Genomic DNA, 20,761 nt, shown 5'->3' with positions numbered 1-20,761 from the left:
GCCTCAATGTGGCCTCGAATCTCTCTGATTTTAACCTCATGGCCTTTTCGGGAGGTATGATTGGAGGAAGCAATGTGTTTGCTAACTTTTCTAAATACGTACGCTCTCGGAATTTTGACAGTAAATCACGTCGTGATGCAAAATCCTGTTCTTACTGTGTCTGCCACTGAAGTTGGTTGATCATTTATTTATTATTTATTTACACGTCAAGTTAAGGAAGACCAAATTGAGGAGCAAATCTCCCAGAGTCATGAGACTTGTCAGTACATGAAATTACAACATAATTTTAAGTAGCACAATCAACAATACAACAAGAATCGGCTTAATTTTTGAAACAACTCCTCGACAGAATAGAAGGAGTGAGCCTTGAGGAAACTCCGCAGTTTCGATTTGTGATCTTACTCCACTTATTGCTCGAACCGCCCGTTTCTGGGCCAAAAATATCCTTTCAGAATGGCACGATTTACCCCAAAATATAATTCGATATGACATAAGCGAATGAAAATAAGCAAAGTAGACTAACTTTCGTGTTGAACGATCACTCACTTCAGATAGCGTTCGAATAGTAAAGATGGCAGAATTAGGTCTTTGAAGAAGATCCTGAACGTGGGTTTTCCACGACAGTTTACTATCTGAATATCTAGAAATCTGAAGTGTTCAGTACCACTAATCATATGCCCATCTCTTACTACATGAAATTACAAATTTTCCTATAACAATGAAAAAATAGCGACTTCGGAGTTGTGACACTTGTCGCAAGTAAACAAACGGTATGCTCTTCCATTTATCTCTACAAAGAGATACAGAATGCAAATTATTAAGATGCCTTTGACAGGCATATACAAAGTCCACAGCGCTTTGGAACAGAAGCTGCTAATGCTACGTAATGACATTCAAATCTGCAGAGTGTTTATGACCAAAGAATTACGTTGCCCAATAGTCATGCGATTCTTGTAGGCAATTTATGTTGGCAACAAGTATTCTACTCTGTGCTTCTAATGCTCACCCCATAGATATTCCTGCTCGATGTATAAAGAATGAATTCTTATTTATCAAAGATTAAGTGTAACACCAGAACTACGTAGCACAGTAAAAGCATAACTATGAATAATTAATACGTATAACTTTCGTGGGGAATTTGGTACAGAGTTAAATCGTCGTACCAATGGTCCTGGGTTCAAACCCCAATTATTACTTTTTTTACTCTATTATGCGTGAAAGTGTTATACGGGACTTATAATACTTCCGCTCATGTGATGCAGTAGTTTACTTATCCTATTGTTCCGATTGTTTACGTTCGTCTTGTGAAAGTACAAATGCACTAGCTGCTTCGTAACGAGTAGTATCTGTTCTGTCGCAGATGTCCGACAGAACATCACTCCTAGCTATACAAATGGACTCTATGAGTTTGCTTCTTTCAACTAACGAAGCGAAAGCAGACTGGTTAAATAACATTGCTACAAACTCCGAAAAGTCCTTATACATGTCAGGAAAATGTTCTCCCATATAAGTTTCACGCGTAGACAATTAAAAAAACCGTTATTACTCTGGCATTTGAATGCAGGACCTTAGGTATAACGACCTCACGCTCTACCAAATCACCCACACGAGATATACAAAGCGATCATTCACAGATAAGTTTTGCCTGTACTCCTTCGTTGCAGTGTTACTTTTAATTACAGTTTACGCTTGTTATACTGGACGACAGCACATCACACGAACCAAATCGGCATTTTGGTTGATTAACGACATACAACGCTTGGTACCGATCTGAGCGTCTGAAATCTGCAGGCTTGTGTGTAAGTATTTGCGGCCTGACCGTTTGTCTGGCATACCGGTGATAAATTATACACACAACCCTGCCTCTTAAATCAGTCTGTCTATTAGTGAAAACCGTAACAAATACCCTACAGTAGATCCTGAGATTAGCATGCACACACCAGACACGGTGCACCACTTTCAATCATCATACTTCAACAATTTTGAAACAAATATTTATAAATTATAGTTTTTCCAAACCTTTTTGATCAGTGAGTCGGTCTGTTAGTGACAACGGCCCCAAATCCTACAGAAAGAAGCTGGCCTTCAAATGCAGCCAGAAAAACTCGACAGGAGACTTTACTGTGTGATGGTATACTGAATCGTTTCTCGTGAATTATTCTATTAGTGTAGACGATGTCAAAGTCCGTAGAGGAGCTCCTGCTATTACCCTTCACATAGAGACAGAAAAATGCGACTGCTGACTTTAATTTACAATAATAGTATACATTATAAGGACTGTGTATAAACAAAAGATAAAGTGGAAGCTGGATTCTATGAGAGATAAAGCAAGTGGTTGTCGGGAAGATTCTGAAAAGTGCAAATGTATTTCTGAACGCTGTGTAATATGTGGCCCGGTTCTGATGGACACACAGTTTGATATCTACACTACCCCATTGCTGTACAACACAAAACAACTATTATCCACAAGTCGGCATGGATCCTACCTGTTGAGAAACTAATGAAAATTATTCATAAACAAGACGTTGAGTGAATTTGTAGAATTTTTCATCAATAAACCTATCTCGAAACTGCGCTCTGTATATATAAGCATCACAGTCATACGCATATAAACTGCGGTTCACATACATCATCTACCATCGGACAGAAAACATAACCAACAAATCCTTTATAACTTCTCGTGGCATGGATTCATGCTCATATAACAATTTTGAAAGAACATCATGTTCGACGTTGACTGTATTTCCACAGTCAACGGCGAATATGATGTGCTTAAAAAAAATAAAGATAAAAGAACAGCTGACATACTAACGAAAGATGCCATACATTTACTTTTTTTTTAAATTCTACGTTGTACGACGTTAATTTTCCCTTCTACTGATAGTAAATCCAAGTGAAATATACATTGTCATTAGACTTTTTAATTTTTTTAATCAGTTTTCTGCTAGGTTTGATGCGGCCCTCCACAAATTCCTCTTCTGTGCCAATCTCTTCATTACAGAGTGGTACTTTCTGCCTACGTTCTCAGTTGTTTGCTGCACGTATTCTAATCTCTGCCTTCCTCTACAGTTTTTACCCCAGCACCTCTAATACCATGGAAGTTATTTCAGGATGCCTTAACAGAAGTCCTACCATTCTGTCCTTGTAAGCGTTTTCCATATACTGCTTTCCTCGCCGAATCTATGAGGGTCTTCCTTGTTCCTTACCTTATCAGTCCACCTAAGTTTCAACATCGTCTCTAGCACCACATCTCAAATGCTTTGATTTTCTTCTCTTACGGTTTTCGCGTAGTCCACGTATCACTACCATACAGTTCTGTGCTCCAAACATACATTCTCAGAAATTTCTTCATCAAACTAAGGCCTATGTCTGATGCTAGTAGACATCTCTTGACTAGGAATGCCCTTTCTGCCAGTGCTAGTCTGCTTTTGGTGCCTTCCTTGCTCCGTGCATGATGGATTATTTTCCTGCCAAGGTAGCACAATTCCTTCACTTCATCTACTTCATGACCATCAATCCTGATGTCAAGTTTCTCGCTCCTCTCATTGCCGGTACTTCTCATTACTGTTTGTCTGTCTTCGATTTTCTCTGAAACTCATTAGACTGTTCAATCCATAAAGGAGATCCTGTAACTCTTCTTCACTTTCACTGAAGATAGCAATGTCATCAGCGAATCTTATCATTGATATACATACTTTCACCTTGAAGTTTAATTCCAAGTTTGAAACTTTCCTTTTATTTCCTTAATTGATTCTTTTATCATGGATTGATCAGTAGAGGCGAAAGACTTCATACCTGCCTTACACTCTTGTTAATTCGAGCATTTCGTTCTTGGTCGTCCACTTTTATTATTCTTTCTTGGCTTTTGTGCATGTTGTTTATTACCCGACTTTCTCTCTATCCCTACTAATTACCCTTATTTTTCTCAGAATTTCGAAAATCTTGCACCGTTATATATTGTAGAACGCTTTTTCTCGGTCTACAGATCCTATGAATGTGTCTTGATTTTTCTGTCTTGCTTCCATTGTCAACCGCAACGTTAGAATTGCGTCACTAATGCTTTTACTTTTCCTGAAGCCAAACTGATCGTCAAGTAATACAGCCGCAATTTTCTTTTCAATTCATCTGTATATTATTCGTGTCACCAACTTGTATGCATGAGATGTTAAGCTGATTCTGCGGTCGTTCTCGCACTTGTCAATTCTTGCAATCTCCGGGATTGTGTGGATGAAATTTTTCTGAAAGTCAGAGCGTATGTTGCCAAACTAATAGGTTCTACACACCAACGTGAAAAGTGGTTTTGTTATCAATTTCCCCAATGATTTTAGAAATTCTGGTGGAACGGAACTGTATCTATTTCTTCTGCCATATTTGATCTTCAGTCTTCCAAAGCTCTTTTAAAATCAGATTCTAATACTGGATCCATTATTTCTCCTATATATTGGCTCCTGTTCCTTCTCCTATCACATCAGACGAGTCTTCCCCCACATAGAGACCTCAATGCTCTCTTTCTACCTATCTGGTCCTTCCTCTGCGTTTAACAGACGATTTCCCATTGCGCTCTTTATGTTACCATTCTTTTTTTTTTTTTAATTTGAACGGATGTTGCTTTGACTGCTCTGTACACTGAGTCAGTCCTTCTGACAATGATTTCATTTTCGATTTCTTCACATTTTCCATGCACCTATTTCGCGGTAGCTTCCCGGAATTTTGTACTTATTTCTGTATTCATCAATTTCCCTGAACGCTTTTGTATTTCCTTCTTTCATCGATCACCAACTTTCCAACTTCTGTGATTGCCCTTTTTTGCGATGATCATTCCTGTTCAGTTGAATTGCCTACTGTGGTATTTTTTATCGCAGTATATTTTTTATCGCAGTATCTATAGTCTTAGGAAACTTCATTCCTTAGTACTTCCGTATCCCGCTACTTTGCGTTTTGATTCTTCCTGACTAGGCTCTTAAACTTCAGCCTACGTTTCATCACTACTAAATTGTGATCTGTGTCTATATCGACTCCTGCATATGCTCAAGAAATTGCTAGCTGAATTCAGAATCTCTGCCTGTTCACAATGTAATCTGTATTCCCGACTTTTTCCACCTGCTCCTCACGTAATTCTTGAACAGAGTATTTGCTGTGACTACCTGGAATTTATTACTAAACCAAATTAGTCTTTTCCTCTCTGATTCCTAGTACGAAGTCCAAATTCTGCAGTAACCCTTTCCTTTACTCCTAGCCCTACAACCTCGTTTCATCGCCCATGACTATTAGATTGGGACCGATGACCTCGCAGTTAGTTCCCTTCCCCACCCCCTCCCCCTGCCACCATCCCCCCATTTAAATCAACCAACTAACTATTAGACTTTCATCTCCATTTGCGAACTGATTTATCTGGTGACTATCCTCATAAACTTTCTCTAATCATATTCAGCATTAGATGTCGGCCTGTATCCCTGATTTATGATTTGCGGTGTTCTCTAATGATTCTGATGAGAACAACCCTATCACTGAGCTGTTCGCAGTAACATACTCGTCGCCCTACCTTCCCATTCTTGGCGAATCCTACTCCCAATATAACATTTCTGCTGCTGTTGATATTACCCTGTATTCATCTGACCAGTAATTCGTGTCTTCTTTCAACTTCACTTCACTGACCCCTACTATATCTGCATTTATATTGAGCCTTAGCATTTCCCTTTTCAGAATTTCTATCTTTCGTACTACTTTCAAACTTCGGACATTCCACGCCCCGACTCGTAGAATGTTATCCTGTCGTTGATTATGTAGTATTTTTCTCATGATCACCTCCACCATGGCAGTCCCTCCCGGAGATCCGTATGGGGAAAAAAATCCGGAATCTTTTGCCAAGGGAGAGATCATCCTGACACGTTTTCAATTACGGGCCATTTGACGTGTGGATACAGATTATGTGTCTTTAATGGAGTGTTTTCCGTAGCTTTCTGAATCCTCATGCACTTAATCATTGCTAATTTCTTGCACCTTTCGAGTCAGTTTCCCACCCCATGGCTAAGAGAGTGGCGTGAACCTCTGTCCGCTACAGGGCCGTTCGCAGAATAGGGTGACTTCTTATGCAGTAAGTCTGCGGCCGCCAATTCTGATGCTTTTTATTCAAATTTTAAGCGCTTCAAACCCGGGACCGAGGGCGGTTTGATCGCTAATTGGTCATAGCAAGCTAGAATTTTCATTTCTCACACGGACTCTCATTACTGGCAGGTGAAGATACAGGTTGTTGTCAATGACAACAGGAAATAAAGGGGACGACGGATTACAATTTAACATAACAGTTTCAAAGAAACGAAGAATATACTAACAAATTTGAACATTGTTTGTTTATAACACTAAAACCTGTTGTGCTCGTAGGATTGACTTTGATTCGAATAAGCATGTTGGGAAACGGATCCATTCACAAGTTCTTTTTCTCGTGCTGCGAAACGAATACTTTAAGTTCGACGTTTGCTTTCAATGATTGAATGTATCGTGATGATCTCTCCTTTGGGAGAACTATTCCTGGTTTGTCCTCTCACATTCTCATCCACATATAGTGACTGTCAAGTGGTAAGTGATCATAAGAAAATTAAAAACCAATGAGGCGTAGCGTAAAATAGAAGTTTGCTGTGGATGAGTAGTTTGAAAATGGAAAGACTCAATCCAAATATAGTAAGGGTCGTTGATATGAAAAAAATTGGAGAAGACGATTATAGGATAATATAAACAGCATACAATGAGAGTAGTATTCGTTAAAATATTCCATTGCTTCAACTTAATCCCTTTCACTTACAATTGATCATTACTTAAACATTTTCGATTTCGAATGTTTCCAGCTTTATAAATTGTCATTTTCTACAATTAATTCGATTTGCTTTACTTACTTGGCCTTCTAAAGTCTACATGAAGTAACTTACATGTGTTTCTTCCCTCTTTTCTTTCTTTCCATTACTGGTTCATTCTTTCCGTATATTATTATCTTCTTTCTTCTGTCCATATTGCGCCTATCATATTCTATTTCTTCTCCTGGAAGCGTATGAAACCTTTTAATTTTGCTTTGAACATTTCTCTTTCTCCTGTTACTTCCTTTGTTATTTTAGTTTCTTCCAGGTCATCTTTAACTGCTTTAAACCATGTAATCGATGTTTTTACGATTTCTCATGTAGCTTTTTCAAGTATTCTTAGAATACAACTCTTTTCTTCCCAGTTGTGTATAATACTCGTTCTATTGTTTCATAAGTTATTGCTTATCTATATTTCCCATAGTCATATTTGCTTCCAACATTTTCCTGAGTGTTTTCCTTTCCTTCTGTTCTGTATCACCTAATTATTCGGCTATATTTAACTAAAGTCAGTCGGAAGCTTAAAGGTAATCTGGTCTAATAAAAGTGGTGAAGTGTCGAAGTACTGTGTTTATGGTAAAATATTTCTTATTGTGTAGTGTTTTCGTTAGCTGAAAAGCCATTTCCGCTACTCTTCTGTTGATAAGTTAGCTTCTTTGGCGAAAGCATTTGGTTACATTACTCACCCTAGATATTTAAATTTCGTATTGTTTTTTTATTCTTCCGTAATCGTTTCCGTGTACACTTTAAGACCAAAATGTCGATTCACCAGTAAATAATTATCCGAAGGGACGGAAATCGGTAGATGTGATGTACATGTACAGGCAAACGAATTATTACAATATCTGCAAAAAATGGATGATTTATTCAAGAGAGAGAGAGAGATAGCTTCACAAATTGAGCAAGTCAACAGCGCGTTGGTTGACCACTGGCTCTTACGAAAGCAATTATTTGGAATCGATTGACAGAGTTGTTGGAGGTCCTCCTGTAGGGAGCTGGTTAGAGGGACCTGCCCATACTGCTCCAAACGTTCTCAGCTGGGGAGCCATCCGGCGACCTTGCTGGGCAGGATAGAGGCTAGCAAGCACGAACGCAAGCAGCAGAAATTTTCGTCGTGTGCGGGCGGGCATTATCTTGCTGAAGTGTAAGCCCAGGATGGCTTGCCTTGAAGGGCAACGACGTGGTGTAGAATATCGTCGACCTACCGCTCTGCTGTGAGGGTATCGCGGATGACAACCAAGTTAAAGGAAATACCACCCCAGACCTCCACTCCTAGTTTTTGTATGTCCATCAATGTGACTGGAGGTCTTAGAGGCTTCGCAGTTCATGTATATAATAAAATGGAACACCTACAGCCAGCCTTACGATGTTGTTTATTATATGGCTATCATGTGAAGAGCTTAGATGACGCAGGAGGTTAACACCATCCGTATACACGATTCATCAGTGGCCAATCAATATCTGGCTTTCGCAGTCTACCTGTAACAGCGATGTTTTCTCTCCAACCATCAGCTATCAGCTCCTGTTTGTCCGCGGGAGACAGTCAGCTTTGTTTGCCACTGCTGTTCCAGGACTCTCCAACCACGTTTTCGCTGGTCGTTGGGGCTCATTTAGAAGCGGGGCTCATCACTGAACACAGTTCCATTCCAGTCAATGAGATTCCAGACTGAAGACATGTCTGGAGATTTCACTAAGGATGTAATTTTTCTTTTTGTATTTGTTGGTGTGTCTTTTATTATAGCAGCTCCAGAATCTTTTATGGTTTCGAGCAACCTGTTGACAAACTCATATACTTTCCGAAGCTTACATGTTTATATAAATGCTTTTAGCTCTCATTCTTCTGTATTGATTACAAACTTCAGATTTAAAATGCGTTCCATACGTTATCGTCTTTTCCTAAATCCTCCTTGGTACTCTTCTTATTACTGATGCAGTTCGCTTTGTAGCACGTTTCGTAAAGCGTTTGTATGAATTTTGTAAGTTAGGTAGGAGGAAAATTTCAACGTAGTGGTTGGAGTCATTTCTATTCTATTTTTTGTGGACTAGGTGAAGTGTTTTTTCTGCGATCTTTTGGTATAGGTTCTGTTTGCTAGACTTTTTGAAAGACTCCTTGTATCTTCCTGACTGCCTCAACATCTGCAGATTTTCACAGTTCAGCAGTTATTGAATCTTCCCCACGGACCTTTTCGTTCTATTAATATATTGGATTTCATCCATGGTTAGGTTTAAGTGCATCACTGATTTTGTTTTAGAAAATTTTCTCTTGATTTATCAAAATTTCACTTTTTCTTGAGATAGCTTGATAGCATTTCATAATTTTCTACATTGTTTAGGGCTAATTTTCCAGCTTTACTTTCGCAGCAAATTTTAGGTGGTTGGTAACTTTGGAGGTTTTGTTTAAAAATGCTATAGAAGTTCCTGCTAATCTCCTTTTGCAGTACTTCCTGTGTTAGTGATAGCTTGTTCCTCTGAAACTTCGTGACCTTACCGTTTTTCATTTTGACGCCTTTGTGTCTGAAGCCAATAAAGTCTACACTCCTTTGGTGAAGTGTCATTTATGGAAATCCTGTTTTATAAACAGTAATGCTCTCACACGTTGTTCGTTACGCCATCTGTATTTTTGCATTCTTTCAATGGCACTGTTTCAAGGCCTATTTGAACTTGTTCCCAGCCTGCTGAGAGTATTTAGACGTTGCTGAAATTCTTATTTCTTCACTTTTAGTATTAATCTTATGAATCCTGCACTCTTATCTTGGAAGTCTTGTCCGCTGAATAAGCCTCATTTTTTGTGGTTAGATACTGATCTATTTCTGTATTTGTACCCTTTATAACTATTAAATTCATTATTTCCTTTTATCGCGAAATGTTATAGCTGTACGATCGATTGGAAATTCTCCTAGTCTTGTATAGGTGATTTCAATGTTTTATGTTTTGTTGGTATGTTGTGAAAATACTGGATGCTTGAAGCCTGTGCCTAGATTTTCTCCTTTTTTGTTTGTTCTTTTGTCAGCTGGATATTCTCCAACAGTTTTCTGTGCATTGAAGTCTCCTAGTAAAATTTTAACATTTTTCAGCAGAACCTTTGACAGTTGATAATACAGGGATTCCCATAATCGTTCATCTTTTCCTGGATTCCTTCTGTTGCTCTCATTTAATGAACAGTGACAGCTTGTGAAGGTGACCACAGAGTAAAAATTGAGTCTTTCTTTACGTGAGTAAAACATCTGTGACGGAATTTATTATTGTTCTGCTTACATTGAAATCTGCTCCTAGGTGTGGAATGTCTTCTCGCAATGATTCCAGTCTTACGTTCCGCTGGAAATTATATATCTCTCTGGTTCTATGACGTCTTCGCAGACGCGTCTAGTTTGTTGTTGGGCAATGAGCTGTATTTGGTATTCGTCTTTTATTTTAACTAGTCCTTTTCATTCCACTGTTTGAAAAGCAAATTTATGTTTAATGTAGCAAATAAGTAATTATTTTTGTTTCTTAATTCATTCGTAAGACTTCGAGAAGATGTGGGTCGTTCACATATCGTCGCCTTCCGTCTCTACCCAGTCAGCTCACATTTAAAACAGAATTTAAGTCGCAGAGTACTATTTCAGCTGCCCCACATTTGGTAAACAGATACTTATCAAACACTGTCAGGACGAGAAAAAGAACCTTTGGTTTCAATTTTTGTTTGTTATAAATGTCGGATTGCGTATTTCGACAATTCCACCGTACCGATAATTTTCGTTTCCGCTGTCACTTCCGGTGAGGTCTTCGTCATTACCCCGACAAGAAGTCATGCGGAACTTTCACCCTGGCTAGCTGCACTGTTTTTGCTTTCGGTGTACACAAATCTGGGCCACAAAAAGTTCTCGTTATCCACGTTATCCCTGTTACTATTAATGACGACATAGCCACCATAATTATTAACTAAATTGAAAGGGATATTAGTTAAAAATGCTCTGTGTATGTAAAGCCTTATTCTGATGTAGGGTACAGGGTGAAGACTGTAATCATGTCGTATTGCTTAAAGTAATTAACCAAGTAATTCAGTTTGACGTCATTTAATTTACATTCTATTCTATACAGTAAGGGTGTGTTCCAGTATCAGTAATTTTTCGTAAAATTTCAAATAATTTCCACCTTGCCTAATTTTCGGTTCTCGAAGCACTCTCCAGATTAGTTATGGTGAGTAGGGGGAAACTGGGTACTCTAGAAGTTTCGATGGCGCCAGGAACTTCGGTTAAGTCGTGCACGACGTCCTGGTGGCGGCAGCCAGTTGCGAAGTTACGATCCGCACTTGTGCCTTCTGCATGATGTATAGTCCTCGCAAAATGAATTTCCTAATTGAATGAATACATGGTAACAGCAGACAACAACACTGCTGGAAAGCAACAACGGCTGGGCTAACGGGCAGCCCGATTATCATGTTTATTGGATCTTTCGTAATCATCGTGGAACAAACATGATACAATAGTTATCATCATTCAAGTGTAAACCCACCGGTAGGACTATTGTGCCCGCCAGCAACTTTTTTTTTTCTTTTTTTTTTTTTGTCTTCCCTAACCTCTTTTTCATATCGTTCGATTTTCGGTAACTGCATCATTTGTTGTTACAGTGTCGGTGTTTGCACAATGCCTGCCTCTTCACAGTCCGCTGTTCTTCAGAAATGCATGCATGTCTGAAGGAAAAGACACTGTCACTGATGATTGCAGCTGTGATCAACATTACGGAAGATTCGCATTCTGCGATTATGCATTGACGTCTCCCTGCGCGTTCATTAGGAATTGTGCAGGCTTAAAGGCTGTGACTACGTGACGTACGGAAGTTTGGATCGGTTATAGAGGGATGCTCGGCCAGTGGAAATTGTTAAGGCGACGGCTCGCGATAAGCGGGAAGTCCGGTGTCGAGTCCTGGACCGGCACGAACAGATGAAGTCAACGCATTATTGCTGAATACGGATGTGTTTCGCAATATCCAGTAACTGCACTAGGTAGCCTTTCGTGGTCATGGACGAGACCTTTTTCCCTGTGTTCTTCAAAGTTTTTCATAGTACTGAGAACATTTTCAGATCCTTCATGGTTTCATTATGTTATTTCATTATGTTCGTGATCTCATACGATAAGCGTTTGATTCACCACAGAGGCAGATTTATTGCTTGGGCTCCTATTGTTGACCAATCCTGCTATACAAAACGGATGTTACCACAGTATTTTAAGGGTTCTCAATTTCTTCTGTCTTTTTAACAGCTTTCCTGTTTCTTTAGACTTCGTCGAGTTCAGCTGGTTCTTCATTTAAGAACCAGTTTGGTCGACAAACCATTATCAAGTTCCTGTATATACTGAGGTACCAAAACTCATAGGATAGCTATATGCTCATATACAGATGGCGGTAGTATTGCTTAGACAAGGTATAAATGAGCTGTCATTTGTACTCAGGTAATTCATTTCAAAAGCTCTCCCATCCGTTTATCGCCGCACGACGTGAAGGAACAGATTTTGAACGCGGAATGATAGTTTGAGCTAGACGCATTTCAGATTCTGATTAGAAAATCATTGGGATATTCAATATTCCGAGATCCATAGTATCAAGAGTGTGCCGAGAATACCACATTTCAGGCATTACTCCTCGCCACGGACAACATAGACGCCGACGTCCTTCACTTAAAGACCGAGAGCAGTGGTGTTTGCGTAGAGATGTCATTGCTAACAGACAAGCAACACTGCATGAAATAATCCCAGAAATCAATGTGGGACCTACGACCCACGTATCCATTAGGACAGTGCGGAGAAATTTGGCTCCTACGGGCTCTGGTGGAAGACGATCGACGAGAATGCCTTTGCTAACAACACGCCTGCAGCGCCTCTCCTGGGCTCGTGGCAATAGCGGTTTGACTCTAGACGACTGGTAAACTCTGGAATAGTGACTGGAGATCCTGTTTAATTTTATAAGAGCTGATGGCAGGGTTCGAGTGTGGCACAGACCCTTTGATCCGTGGACCCATGTTGTCAACAAGGCACTGTGCAAGCTCGTGGTGGCTCCATAATGGTGCGGGCTGCGTACGCGGAATAGACTGGGTCTGGTCCAGCTGAATTGATCACTGACTGAGAAGGGTTATGTTCGGCTACTTGGAGACCAAACAACCATGGAAGTTTTATAAATGGCAATGCGTCATTTCACTGGGCCACAATTGTTCGCAGTTCGTTTGAAGAACATTCTCAAAGATTCGAGAGAATGATGTAGCCACATACAGTGCCCGACATCGTTAATGAGACATATTCGAGAGATTATTTCGTGCACAAAACACTGCACCGGCAACACTTCCGCAATTATGGTCGGCTATACAGGCAGCATGGATTAATATTTCTGCAGCTAACTTCCAACAACTTTGTTGAGTTCATGCAACGTCGAACTGCTGCACTACTCCGGACAAAAGGAGATCCGACGCAATGTTAGGAGGTATCTTGTGGCTTCCGTCACCTGAGTGTTCACAGCATTAACGCCGACTGTTGATGCAACACCAAAGAGCGCACTACCTAGTACAGTTTACATACTGAAGACGTCATTTATATTACGACGTGACATCAGACAACTCAGTAAAAACACGAAGAATTTATGTTTTTATGCTTTGATTTGTTCATAATTGGTTACATAACTATGTATGTCAGAACTTTATTTTTAGTGACAGATTCATGGTATTTACTATCTGACATCATTGGTTTTACATTTACTTAATATCATTCTGTAAATGCTTTTAAGTGAATATGTGACTTTTATCACGTGTGTGTTGTTGTTAACATTTACATCAGTGGACAGATTTGTCTCAGTTTAATCTTGTAATCCTACTTACGTATTATTTCCATTTTGTATGTTCGAAGCTCAAGATGGTTTGTCGACCGAGAGTGGTTGTTAACTGAAGAATTTTGTCAGCAGTTTGATGGTTTGTCGACCGAGATTGGTTGTTAACCGAAGAATTTTGTCAGCAGTTTGAGGTGGTAAGCATTACATTTTTCTTCAATCTTTGTTTGTACACAATTTTTCAGAGTTTTGGCACTGTCTCCTTTACCAAATACAGAGTTTCGTGTTTCTCTAACTTGTTACTTAGCATAGTGTTACGTGTTTCCTCTTCTCTTTTAAGGTTATTTCGATTTCCACATTATATAATTTTATATCTTTCCCTACGTTAGTCCTACTTACCTTACCAAGTGGCTCATACGCTGCCTCATGGACAATTGCTTTTAAGTTGTCCTATTCAGTATTAAAGTTGTCTTTTTCTTAATATGTACGTAGAGAAGTGGCGCAGTGGTTAGCACACTAGACTCATTCTCGGGAGGCTCAAATGGCTCTGAGCACTATGCGACTTAACTTATGAGGTCATCAGTCGCCTAGAGCTTAGAACGAATTAAACCTAATTAACCTAAGGACATCACACACATCCATGCCCGAGGCAGGATTCGAACCTGCGACCGTAGTGGTCGCTGGACTCCAGACTGTACCACCTAGAACCGCACGGCCACTCCGGCCGGCTTTTCGGGAGGACGATGGTTCAAATCCGTATCCAGCCACCCAGATTTGGATTATCCGTAATTTCCCTAAATCACTCCAGGCTATTTCCGGAACAGTTCCTTTGAGCAGGTAAGTCTGATTATTTTCCCAATCCTTGAAACATTACGAACTTCTGCTCCGGCTGTAATGAATTCGTTGTGAAGGGGATGTTAAACTCTAACCTTTCTACTCGTATATTACTTCTTTATGCAATTTTTATACACCTTAACAGCTTCCTTTTATGCACATATCTTACACTTTCTTCTTGGAGTAAATGTATTTTATAAGTTTCTTCTTTCCTACGTTTTAGACGTACTCTAAGAGTGGAGTGAAGTAACTCTAAACTGTCGGTAAGACTTCACAACGCCTATAGATCAATTTTGGCTACTGTGCAGGGCACAAAGCAATTTCTGTCGCTGTCTCTTTGTAGCCATAGTTTGGTTGGTGTTCTGCACACAACTTGCTACGTAATGCACCAAGAACTGTTTTACGTTATTGTCATGTAAAATGGTGTGTTCTGATAGTAAGATACGTCTCAAACAACAATGAGCTTACGAAGTTTATCTTTGTAACATTGGGTACTACGATGTATTGTCAGTCTTGTGATCGATATTCCTGTAAAGAACTTCCATGTTTAGTGGAAAGCTTCAGTCACTTACTACATGACAAGTTTATGCTTTGTAGGTGGTGTAAGACGGCACAGTTCGTTATTATATCGTAATCGTTATAATTGTCAGATTTTTTATTGGTATGAAAATAAAAATGTTTATGAACGTTACAGGTGGACGTTACATACCAACAACAGTTAGAGACACTTTTTTTCTATTTTAGCATCTACAAAAGAAAAACTGAACGGAATGCACGCAGTCCAGAAATGCTGAAAGCTGCAAAGTGAGCCTACAAATTGGGAAATCTAAATGAGAGTTAGCGATGGAGACAGGACAAATGAACCTGCCTTCAGAATTCGCCTTAAAGAGGTACGTGTCCTTTTCAGGTGTATATATTGCAATATTTATGCTGGTTCATATTTACACTAATGATGTCAGTAATTGTAAACATCAAGCTCCCTTTTCCTATATTTTAACTTACTGTATTCTGACCGGGAACGTTTTCAAGGGAAACAGCAATTGTCGTTAGCCTCCGTCTGGGGAGTCAGCACTATGATACAGCATGAGTTGCGGGATGAAATCCATGAGGAGATACTTTCAAAACAGCAGGGGCTAACATCTGATACCTGTTCCAGCAGGAGGAGGGGTAATGCAACTGGCGAGTCGTGAGCAGATACTCTGCTGGTCAGCATTGCTCTACCGGGTGCCATTCTGATGGACTCGCTAATTTCTTACATGAGATTGTAATGGTACTTGAATTACTTAACCATTACGGCACCTCACCTCAACCTCTCGATACCAGCAATAGTCTGCTGTGTTTCTATAAAGTAGTTAATATATTTCTGAGACAACATTCAGATTCGATTTCATTAATGTAGAGGTACTTTGATATTATTCTTATGTGTATTCTTTCTTTTGTCACTATGATCTTTGTCGTATTTGTAACATTGATTTTTGGGCGCGTAAGTGGTTATTATAGAGTCAAGTCTTGGTCATCATGTTGAAAAGACGCAAATTGTAGTCAGTTTATAAAATGTGAACTTTAACAGTGAGGAAGATATTTTCAAGTATGTTTTATATTGTGCAGTGATGTTTTGTGTATTACGTGATATTGCAACAAAAGTAATAAAAAAAAGAAGTGTAACATAAATTGGGAGTGCTGATTACTTTTTTACATCACCATTGTGCTAACTTGCAAAAGCTTAATCTCCAAGAATGGTTTATGAAACACATCTATAAAACTTTTGAATATCCCAGAATAACACCTAGGCCTCTTTGCATCCGAGATTGGTATCAGATTTTCGACGATTGAGCCATGATTTCACAACGAGACCAGCGTGGGAAAGACGAAAAGATGAGTGCCTACTTTATCCATTATTTCATGAAATGACTTTATTAACTGTGCTCTAATGACACCTGCCACATAATATAACTTTGTTGTTGCCCGAAAATGCAGTATTTAGCAGCGTGAGCAACACCACAATCATAATTAATTTTTGACCTTTGTTGTGATAGGGTTGTTAGAAGCTGAAGGAAGACAGTGAATAGTGCACAGGTCCAGCTAAAAACAGGAGGCTAATAAAGGGAGGACAGAGCCGCCCAAAGCAAGTAAATAACTGTCTTACAACCAGAACCAGGTCGGTCAAAGTGCCCTTCACAGAGGGCAATTTACTCTGCTCACTGACTTCTCGGAAGGGAGTTGGAGTGGGAAATTATTTGAACAGATTCCCAGGTCCTCCTGGTGTAATGCAAGCGACGTTTTTCATCTTTGATTATAGCATTTTCGTTCTACCGGAGAATGTAAATTGTGCCAACCTGACCCCATACCCCTTGGTGTGAGGATTTCTTCAAACGAAAGGCGGCCTTAAAAGCAAATTGATAACGTAGGGTAGTTATATAGAATGTCCTACAAATGACGGCAGCAAGAAGCCTTCTGATTGGAGATATTTTTATACCATTTCACCTCATCAGACAGAATTTGCTATATCTTTTTTCACTGGAGGATTGTGGTTTGTGGTGCTGACTGTAGCCAGAGCAGGAACAAGAGGTTTCGTGCAGACGTACTAAGGGCTAGGCCTGCGCGAAATAGACTCAGTGCTAAGAATTCGACAAGTATACTCGTTTGAAATTGTGACTGAGGACTTATGGGCTTTAACGACGAGACGCAGCAGAGAGCGAAACTTCCACTCTGAGAAGCAGTCTGTGCATAGTCTGACAAGTGGCGTTGGTGGCTGTCATTGGGACCGTAGCGTCTCCCGTCTACGCATCGACGATGGTGACATAATCTAACTGCATTGACGTGTTAGGAAGCTGTGTAGTTAAGTAGTTACTGTCACAATTAAATTCATCCATGCTCTGCCATGACAAGGTGAGTGGGAATAGTATTATGTCTGTTTTTTATTCTCCATTCGGTACGATCTTACAGTCAGCGTGCAACCGCAAGACGTGATGGTCCCCATGATTTACTTATTAGGATATTAATTACTTCTGAAATCCTCATTTCCTTTTCACAGAACTTTTCTAAGTTGTCTAGTGCTTATTCTGTCTTACTTTAGCTTTTCTAACTTACTGCTGTCTTTGTCGTGTGCCCAAATAATATTTGGCTTTCGCAGAATGAGAATGTTTGTAATAAACTTAGATTCAGTAACACCAAGATTTCAATTCAGTAGATTTTACCAGCGGTATGTTGTTAATGATTTTTGCCAAGCCTCACACCCATGAATTTACCAAAACCACCCCTTAGCTGTCGTCAAATCCGTTGCGCATAGTTCGTAATTCAGTATGTAAGTTCTTCGGGGAGCAATCTGCCTCTAAGTTTTATGTTGTATGGGAAGTTCGGAGAGTCACCTCCCTCAGCGAGCAATATTTCCTCGTTATGGGATGAAGGAGAGTTCGAAGAATGGTGCCCCTCCTAGATCACTAAGATGTTTCGGAACGCTGGATGCATCAACTTACATCTGTATCTCACATGATTTCATCATGATGCAGATCCCTACAGCAGTCGGAAGGCTCGCGTTCATAGTTCGCGTGTCAAAATTAGTACTCCTACGACCACACTTTCAGGGTTTTGGGTAAGCACACCGGGAAGATTCGTAAGAGCTTTCAATGAAGATCAGGAACTGAAACACGCGGAACATTTTAAATTTTTGGACAGGTATTATAATGAAATGGCACTGAAAAAATTCAGAAGATTAGTTCACGATTAATCTGAGGGGAATAATATAAAATCTAAATTAATCAAAACACCAATTGGCCGGAAGAGTTTATGTTTTCACGGAGAGACGGAACCTTAGCCTTTGCCTACCACAGAAAATTAGTCTCGGACGTCTCATGGGGCTGAACGTAGATCAACAGAGTATTTTCTATGATAATCTGTCGACGCTAGTGGAGAGCTTTAAATGTGAACCACCTCGCATATTGAAATTGGATGAGTCGGTTATTACGACTGTTGCTAACATGGTCAGAACGTGATTGCAGGGTGCAGCAAGAAGCACATATGCAGAACTACATGCGGAGAAAGAGGTCAGTTAATGACGTTTTTATATTAAATGGAAACTGGGGAGTTACATCCCTGCAGGAATAATATTTCCTTCAAAAAGGATGAAAAAGATTTTGAAGAATGGTGCCTATGCTGGGCTACTAGTGATGTTTTCGAAGTTGGATGCACCAAATTATATCTGTACTCACATGCTTTCATCATTTTGAGAAACATACACAGTCAACGGAAGAAAATCCAGTCTTGTTAAGCTTGGACAGTCGCCCGAGACATCTGAGTCTGAACATTGTCCCGCATTGCAGAGACCATAACATCCACGTGCGTACCATTACTCCACACAGCATCACATACTGCAGCCACTGAATCGCTGCTTTTTCAAGCCACTGAAAGACTTTTATTCACAAGAATGCGACCAGCGGCTCATTAATCATCTTGGATTTGTAATCATGCAAGAATTTATTGCTGAATTGTTGGGATCTGTTCATTGTCAGAGAACGACCAGAATGAGCAAGGCATCAACGACGTGATATGCAGCATCTATCCAATCAATCGTAACATATTCACCAATGAATACTTACTGCCTTCGGCTGCTGCAGACCAGAGTGAGAATTTAAATGAGTCTCTCCAGAGCCGTAGTTCCGAGGCATCTACAAATGAAGCACAACATGGACGAAGTACTTGCAGTTACCCAAAAGAAATAATTCCTTGGCCAAGTACAAGAGATTACCAAAAATCAGAAACAGTTTCTGGGATCCCATTCAAGAAGTGACTGGAATTCTACTCAAGATAACAAAAAAAAAGAGTGTAAACGGTTCTATTCTAATCAAGGAAGCAAAGAGGAAGCAAAGAAAAACTTAAATACTTCGACGGAAAATCCAAAAATTTATCACAGTCCCGTGTATATTGAAAAATACAATAACCTACTAACAGAAGAGTGGATTCAGTTTCTGAATTGCGAGGAGTGGTGTCATGAATTACACTCTTATTACGAAGGTTCTGGACACTTCATTTGTGAGCTCCGTTAACCACTATTTCCTCTGCAACACTGTCACAAGTTTTCTTTCACAAGCCCCAAAATTTCTCATTACATAAAGTCTTCCGTTAACATAACTATGATATCCTGAGAAGCAAGGTACACGAGGTATATCTACGTTAATTTTAAATGAAGAAGACGAGGATTTGAAAGATATGTATATACACCAATAAATAAAAGTCAAGAAACTAAAAAAATAATTAATGTAGAGTAATGAGATTTCGGGAATACATTTGGCTAGGCAACATATTTGGGTGATTAACATTGCAAGATGACAGGTAAATCTAAGTGCGAGGTAAAGAACTGCAAATGTGAAATGCTGATACATTAATAACTAGTGTAACTCAAGAAGGTTGAATGTAAGCTTGCACACATGCGTGCATTGTGTTGAACAGGTGCCGGAAGTCAGATTGTGATATGGAGTTCCATGTTCATTGCACTTAATCGGTCAATACAGGGATGATTAGTGCTCATTGTGGATGATGCTGAAGTTCTCGTCCAATGAAGTCCTCTATTGCTCGACAGATCTCATGATTTAACAGGCGAAAGCAACATGTCGACAATCTGTAGAGCGTGTTGTGTTGCAACAGCTGTATGGTGCGAACGTTATCCTGTAGAAAAACACAAGTTCATTAGTGGAACAAAAAGAGTTCTTGCACAATTTTGATGTAAAACTGATTGATTGAGTTGTCAATTAAATTGATCAATTTATCACTCATGCCCCTCTGGGAAATTCCCCTCCCCTGGGAAATCTCCTTCACCCACCCTCTCTAACCTCTCCCCCTACACAACCCTTCCCTCCTCCCATTGATGGGAAAATCAAATTCTGTTGGGATATTAAAATTTTTGTAGTAAAATTCAAATTCACAGAGTAAATTAAAATTTCATTACAGTTCACAGGATATAATAATAATGTTCTCACTGTAAATTCAAATTTCAATTATAGTTCCCAGGATATAATAATAATAATAATAATATAATCTTTATTTATAAACATCTAATTTGATTTAATTTTCTCATTTTGATAGTAGTGTAGGGCGATCTGTTTTAGTTGTAAAAATTTATTCGGCAGCCAAGATTGCATAAAGTATTTTTTTTAAGACATCCAATTTCAACAGACTGGATCTTCAGATCTGTAAGATAGTGCATTTACATGGATAATGTCTCATAAGTTAAAATGTAGCTTTTGACATAAAAGTTTTATTTTGGTATTATAGTAACTGGAAGTGGACCTGTACAT

This window comes from Schistocerca nitens, chromosome 2, assembly GCF_023898315.1.
Source record: "Schistocerca nitens isolate TAMUIC-IGC-003100 chromosome 2, iqSchNite1.1, whole genome shotgun sequence".
In the NCBI taxonomy this organism is placed as follows: Eukaryota; Metazoa; Arthropoda; class Insecta; order Orthoptera; family Acrididae; genus Schistocerca; species Schistocerca nitens.
The sequence above is the reverse complement of the archived record's forward strand: the minus strand, read 5'-3'. Positions refer to the sequence as shown.